A 7,641-nucleotide genomic window follows, 5' to 3' on the forward strand; every position below is an offset into this window, starting at 1 on the left:
AGTAGATGCCAAGGTGAGCATAAATTATTAGTTATTACAGAGCCAAATAGAAATGTATAATAGAATAGTCTAAAGTAACAGAAGTCAATCCAGATCCAAAGCTCAAAAACTTTATCTTCATTCTGCATGCTCTTTTTCTGAAACACCAGCCTTCATGCGCTCTTTTCTGAAACCCCAAAATGTACAGGTTTTACAAAACAGGTAAGTGTAATATTCATATGTAAGAGTTATTTTTTACAGTTATAATATTTAAGAGTTATTTTTTATACTTCAGAATCCATCTAAGTATTACAGTACAGAAAAGAAAAAAGAAAAAAAACAGATCAGGCATATATATTAAAGAAAAACATAAATAGAAACAAAGATGTATGTTATATGTTCGAAGGTGTTGAACAAACAAAAACAACTTCTAGCAAATGCAAACATTTAATTCAAATAACAAAGGGAAAATGGACAAATTCTAGACATTTTTAATTCAAATATGAGAGAAATACACGGCTGTTCTCTTTTATGTGCACCAGACTGATTTATAATTTTTAAGAACACATCAAGGACAATTGGAATTATGATGTCAGGTTGGTGTTGACTTGCATATGTCTATTGGTAATCAAATGATTCACTGACTAGACTCCTTGTTAAATTTCATCTTTCTTTTTTATGCCTTGTACTTTTGGATTTAGTTGACTTTTGTGAGAGAGAGACACAGGGTTTCTTCTTCGTACATTTATTTTCTTAGCTCACATGAATTATTTAATTATTTTTGTTATTTGTGTGTCTATTTCTTTAAACTAATAATAATTGCTCTTTTTATATGTTAGAAAGAGGAATGGTAATAGCACAAGGCTGATTTATAATCTTTTAAATCCACATTAAGGACAATTAGAAATAAATATATATTAACACACGGCTGGTTCTGAGAAATATTACAAATAAATAAATAAATAAATATATATATATAGAAACTAGAAAGAGGGAGAGTACTCATTCAAACCTGATAGCAGATTTGAAGCTCTTTGAAAGAGACCGGATCTCAAGATCTGTAAAAAATGAGTTTACAAGTCACAATACAGACTGGATCTCAAGATCTGCATCTAGATATACTCTTGTTTTTTAAAGTATATCTGAAAGATGAATGATAAAAAAAAATTAGAAAACTTACATCAATCGTTCGAAGTTTGTGTTCTTCAAATCTTCTTCTGGTCGCTTAAACTGTAGTTATCAAGATTGTTGATCTTTCTGGTCGCTTGAAGTGTGGTGTGGTTTGAGAGATTGAGATAAAATTTGTATGGTTAGGGACTCAATCTTAGAGAGAGAAAAAAAATCACACAGAGGCTGAGGCAGTGAGGCGGTATAAAAAGATGAAAGATTGAAAAGTTTTCTTTTGAGCGAGATGTGTGTAATGGACCTCGACTTGGAGTGCTTTAAGAATTTAGGGTTACTTATGCAAGTTTGAAATGACTATAATGTTCTTTACTAATCAGGCCAAAACAGATAATAGGTTAAAAGGGTTTACGGGTGACACATTTAATTAAATGGGTATAAACGGGTTACACAGGTTGAGCCCCAAAACCCGAACATAACACGTTTAACTAAACGGGTTAACCGTGTCGAACCGTTTACGACACGAACCCATTTATGGTAAACCAATTACCCATTTAACTCGTGTCGTATACGTGTCATGTTGGCAGGTCGTATCAAACTTTGCCACCCCTACTTGGAACCCTATGACACGGTTTGTGTGGTTTCAAATAACTTGTGCATGGAAGGTGGTTTATATGTCCTAATTATTGTGTATAAGTTTTAAACTTAATTATGATTTTGGATTCTATTGGGACATTGCTACAAAAATATGGTTAGAGTTTAGCTTTGGTGTAGGAGGTATGAGTTCTCCCTATTTTATAGTGTGCACTAAGGTGGTATTCCCGGCAGGTTAGTGCCCGGAATAACAGTTTAGGTCTTGGTTTACTCTAGGATTTGATGTCCAAGTTTTTCACTATTTGATTTCGCATTCAATTCCAAGTCGACAACCAATACTTAATTGTGACTTGTAATTTTAGTTATTGGTGATTTGATGTTATTAAGTACATTGATATAGATATTGTGATATGATAGATCATTTAAGTTAGCTTAAGATGATCCTTTAGAACACATTAAACATAGACGTTAAGTGGAATGATCCCTTGTATTCGTTTATATTAATCTTGCAATGATATTGGAACTTTAGGGTATACGCATATGCTTCTTCTTACGAGTAACTTGATTACTCTCCCTAGTTGTTTGGGTCATTTTACAGATAAAGAGACTATATTCTTGAATGCTCATCATCTTTAGGGGCTTATGAGCAATTTGGAACATTTTTTGTATATTGCCATGCAAATGTTTAGCATGCTTTACTTTTGATGTTATATTTTGATATACCATGGATGTATGGTATTTTAGAAGCTAAGGTAGCTTCCTTGATGCGTAATGTGTACTTAACTATTCACTTTTGAAACTTTTATCATGTATGTAATGAAACTAAGGGTTTTAATATGTCATTTTGCATTGGAGTGTGTATTTTGTATTAAATTTATTATATGGCATTCACTTAATATGTATGAGGTGTAGCCAAGGGCTAAACGTCATTTGGTTCTCATTTTTTGCAATTTGGTTTCATATATTGTATTTTAGGGTGCGCAATATTAGGAAAATTTGAGGTTTGATAAGTCATATTTTGCATTGGGGGTGTTTTAAGGCCATGGGCCATTGGGATGCATCTTAAATGTCATTTTATGTTTGCTTGCATGTTCACATCTCACAAAACATTTAAGTTTCGGCAATGGAATTATCTTAGGGTAATTTATGAGTTTTTATGCAAATTTTATGCATTGGAGTAAGTTTCAAGCTCCCCTTTTTTTAGCATGTTATAGATGCTTGTATGAGGCTATGAAATGTTTTTAAACTTGTTTTGGGATATATGGGATGCATAAATAGCTTTAGGCTTGGACCGAGCACCTTCTCCACACTTTGTAACATCAGTTTTTACTGCAATCTAGTGCATCGGTCAGCTGATAACTTCTGTCAGTTGGCTGATAGCCTTTCGGGATCAATTCCAATGAGTTTACAACTTTGGCAGTACATTTCGGCCGGCTGATCCTTGTTGTTAGCTGGCTGATGATGCAGTTTCGGCAGGCTAATCCTTGCCGTAAGCCTGTTGATTAATGAGCACTAAATATTGCATATTTGAGCCCCTAAATATACGTATGTTAAGACCTAAAATGACACTTCTATTCATTGTTAGACTAATTTTTGTGTATTTCATGTTTTTAGGTACTTTCCCAAAGAAACGATTAAAACTGGGCTTTTATGATGAAAGGAATGATAATGAAGTTTACCGCATCATTGCTAGTCATTCGAAGTAAGCCGAGAGTCAAAATGGTGAATTTTGGAAGAGTTCAAGTTCAGAAGCTCGAGCCTCAGTTCTATGGCTTGAGCACAACAGAAAAAGACAAGAAATTCCAAAGGCAAGAAAGCTCGAGCCCTGACCCTCAGAGCTTGAGCCCAACCACAGGGTGCTCGAGCCTTTGTCTAAGAGCTCGAGCACATGATGCAACGGAATTGAAAAGTTAATCCAAGCTTCCAGGACCTCGTGCTAAGCCTCAGGGATCGAGCACTAACACCTAGAGCTCGAGCTTACAACCCCAGTGCTCGAGCCTAACACCTTGGGATCGAGCACCATGAAGAGAGGATCAAGCACCATCAATAAAAAGACGTTTCAGATAAATTTTGCTTCCAGAGCTTGAGCCCAAGCTTCAAAACTCTAGCCTGACTCAGAAAGCTAGAGCACAACCACTCAGGGCTTGAGCATTGCTGAAAACTTTGGACATACTTTAGTATTTTGGATGATGAGCGCTGAAAAGTGCGATTTAAACCCCTTAAGCTTGAGCATTCTAGAACCGTTATCTATCTTATTTCCCCATTTTATTCTAATTTTGTGTTATTGCCATTTTTAGGCACTTATCCCAAAAATAAGTTAATTCAGCCAAATAAGAGCATTAAAGAAGTTTACTCAAGCTGAATGGAAGAAATGAGCAAAGTGGAAGCAGATTGAAGCAAAGTGTGGAAATTTAGCATGTTCGATCGATCTCAGCATTTTTTCGATCAATCGAAAGTTCATCGATCTAAACAGTTCAAGATGGATCTAAGCCTTTGTCCTTATCCAAAAGAATCCAATAAGTTCGATCGATCCAACATTTCCCAGATCGATCGAAATGATTTGATCTTATCCATACCTATCACCTACCTACCACTTTTGTCTTTTTCCCAAAAATATACCAAAATATCTGAGAGATTTGTCTTTATTTAAAAAGGCGCCGCCAAGGATGATCGATCTCTGCAGCATTCGATCGATCTCAGCCAAGTTGGATCGATCAAACCACCTCAAGTCTGAAAAAAAATATATTCCAGCTTATTAAAAGTTGGCTCATGGTGCAATCATTGGAGAGACCTTGGTGTACAAGCCCAGATCATTGGGTGTGACACTTGACCTACCTATATAAGGATTTTGAGCCATTTTTACATCACAACTTGTAACATTCAATATAACTTATATTTTTCATATCTTGGAGAGGAGGCTAGAGATTAGGGAGCTTTACACATTTTTAGGAGTTCTTCCATTCTTTTAGGGTTTCCATCAAGAAGGAGGTCATTCCTACCATGGAGATAGCCCTTGAGGGTTGGATGACTACTTTAATGAGTGGCTAGACATCTACTTGGCGCTAGAGTAGCCCCTAAATTTGCTTCATAGACTTAGTTCTTTGTATATTTTTTGGGATTTATTTGTAACAATGTTTTGATCTTAGATTTATATATATATATCTTGTGGTTTCTACTTGATTTGTATGGATTAATGCTTTCAATTGATTACCTACTTTTAACCATATGTCTATGTATGCTAGAATAGATGATTCATGTGCTTCTCTCTAGATTTAGTGGAGTTTATGTATGTCTATGTGTATGGATGAAGTTAATCTAGAGATGGTCAAAACATAGAGCTTAATTGAACACTCTTACAATTTATTTGATGGTTCACACTTGTTTCTTGATGGATTGTACCACACCCTTAGCTTACTTAGTGTAATTTCATGTCTTTAGTATAGATGTAGTGTAGTTGCTTTAAATTCATAGATAGGTGGACAATCTACTCTTGTTCCTTGGTGTTCCATACTTATGAATGCATTAGGTGTATGCTTCTAGATAGTTGTGTGTGTATAAATTGTGGTTTTATTAAATGGATTTTAGTCTCATTTGATAGGTTGTGCTTTTCATTTGACTTGGCTTGACAATCTATACTTATTTTCCATCCATGCCTAGTTTCAATTAATGTCACACACATACAAATTACAAGTCAATTTCTCCATTAATATACAATTGCTAGTGTCTAGTGAAGTCAAGCTTAGTGGTGAGCTCTAGTGCCCCAAGTTCTCCCCTCTATATCTTTCTCTACTTTATTAATAATTGAATTTTGTTTACTTTAATTTCATTTGCATAATAGCTTAATCAATCAATCCAACTAATCTTTGATCACTCGACCTACTAACCCTATACATTATTTCGATTGCTAGTACATGCCTATAATCCCTTGAGGTGATCCCTACTCACCCTAGCTATATTTTTAGTTAGAGGTAGTAGTGGCTTTTATAAATTTAAGACTTGGCCACATTGCACACTCACACTCTTTGTTCACCTTTAAGTGCAACATCTTTTCAGGCATTGGTGCGGCGAGAACACCAAGTTTTTGGCGTCGTTGCCAGGGATTTAATTGGCAACGTCGTGCTTTGGAAACAAATAGGAATTAGTACTCTTTTGATCGTGTCTTACTTTATTTTCTTTTTGATTACTTATTGTGTTGGTTTTGGTTTGACTAGGTACATTGAGTGAAGGAAGTTGAACAAAGAAGAATTCAAAGCAAGGAGCTAAGCAAGGTAAAAAGGCTAAATATCTAAAAAAATTGCAAAGCAAAACTAGGCTAGAAAGTTGAAAGTTAAATTGAAGTTGCTTAAGGACCCTTTGTGAGATCTTTTTAACTCAATCTCTAGTTGAATCGTCGGCCCGCGTGGAGGCCTACTTTTCATTTCTTAGATAAATCGTGAGCCAGCGTGGAGGCAATTTACTTTTCTTTGCATGTTGTTCAAGCATAGGAGCATGGGATCAATGTATGTGGAGAATGTTTGTTGATTGATTTGTTGTGGGGGCGAAGTGTTTGTTACCTGCTTATTCTTGTTATTTGTTTTGCTAGTGCATGTATGGTCGCAGGTCATTAAATCCTACTCTTGCCCCTCTTAATTTTCATCTTGAATCAGTTGTTTGTAATCCTAGGGGAAGAGTTAGTTCTCATCTCTCCATTTCATCAATGGAGGAGCAAAATAATGACCATGTGGAGGACCTTGGTTACATAGACCAACAAGGCATCCTCCACCCTAATGTGCATCATGAAAACATCCAAGTACCATTAGGCATGCCTAGACCATTCATTCCACCACAACAACAAGGCCAAATTCCATCGGGAATGCCTCAACCAATCTTTGTTCCACAACCTCCTATGGTTCAAGCTAACCACAGTGTTCGAGTAGCACCGCCAGTTGTAAATCCCCCTCTTGCTTTAAGAGACCATTATGTGCCTAATGAATATAATGCACCTACTTGCATTCAATTGCTTCCATTTAGAGCACATCACTATGAAATCAAACCACAAACCATTCAAATGCTTCCTAACTATCATGGACTTCCAAGTGAAGAACCCTATAAGCATTTGGATGAGTTTCTTGAAGTGTGTTCCACCGTAAAATACACGGACATGCCAGAAGAAGTGTTAAGACTTAAACTTTTTCCTTTTACGCCTCAAAGACAAGGCAAAATATTGGTTTAACAATCTTAGGCCTTTTTTGATAACTTCTTGGGCGGAAATGCAACAAAAGTTCTTGAAGAAGTACTACCTGGTATCAAGGATCAATGCCATGAGAACTTCTATTTGTGAATTTTTTCAAGGGGATGGGGAAATGTTTCATGAGGCATGGGAAATATTCAATGACTTACTTAGGAAGTGCCCACATCATGACATACCTAAGTGGCAATTTGTTCAATATTTCTTTGAAAGTTTACCAGATGATCACAAGGGTATGGTTGATGCATCTATGGGTGGTTCTTATCTTGATAAGCATGAAAATGATGTGTGGCAATTGTATAAAAGTATGAGTGAAAATTTCATGTATAGATCTCTGTCTTCTAAAAATGGTAGAAAGCTAGGTGGAAGGAAGAATGTTGGCTTCTATCAAGTTGACAACTCTAATAATATAACCACCGAGATGAAATCCTTATCTCAAAGGTTTAATCAATTTTTGATCAACCAAACTTTGGCAAATCAAATACCTTTCTCCCCTAATCATGTTCATCATCGTGCATCTAATGAATCATGTATGACTTGTTCAAGTATCTTACATTCTACTTCCAATTGTCCCTATGGACATGTGCAAAATGACAACCATGAGCAAGCAAATGCCATTTTTGTTAATCATGCGAATAATCCCTATGACAAGCATTATAATCCAGGATGGAGGAACCATCCGAACTTTTCTTGGAAAAGCCAAGGGGAAGGCTCAAACC

At 35.9% G+C, this 7,641-nt stretch overlaps 1 non-coding gene across 1 annotated transcript; it reads right to left on the reverse strand.

The window, feature by feature from the left end:
* Nucleotides 1-6,992: 6,992 nt before the first annotated feature.
* Nucleotides 6,993-7,099, reverse strand: LOC132284231 (small nucleolar RNA R71). Its single transcript, XR_009472220.1, has one exon. It is a non-coding gene; the product is annotated as a small nucleolar RNA R71 (small nucleolar RNA).
* Nucleotides 7,100-7,641: the final 542 nt, after the last annotated feature.

The sequence above is a fragment of the Cornus florida genome, unplaced genomic scaffold, assembly GCF_030987335.1.
Source record: "Cornus florida cultivar Cherokee Brave unplaced genomic scaffold, ASM3098733v1 CherokeeBrave_3.0.0_Hap2_Chr01, whole genome shotgun sequence".
Classification (NCBI taxonomy): domain Eukaryota; kingdom Viridiplantae; phylum Streptophyta; class Magnoliopsida; order Cornales; family Cornaceae; genus Cornus; species Cornus florida.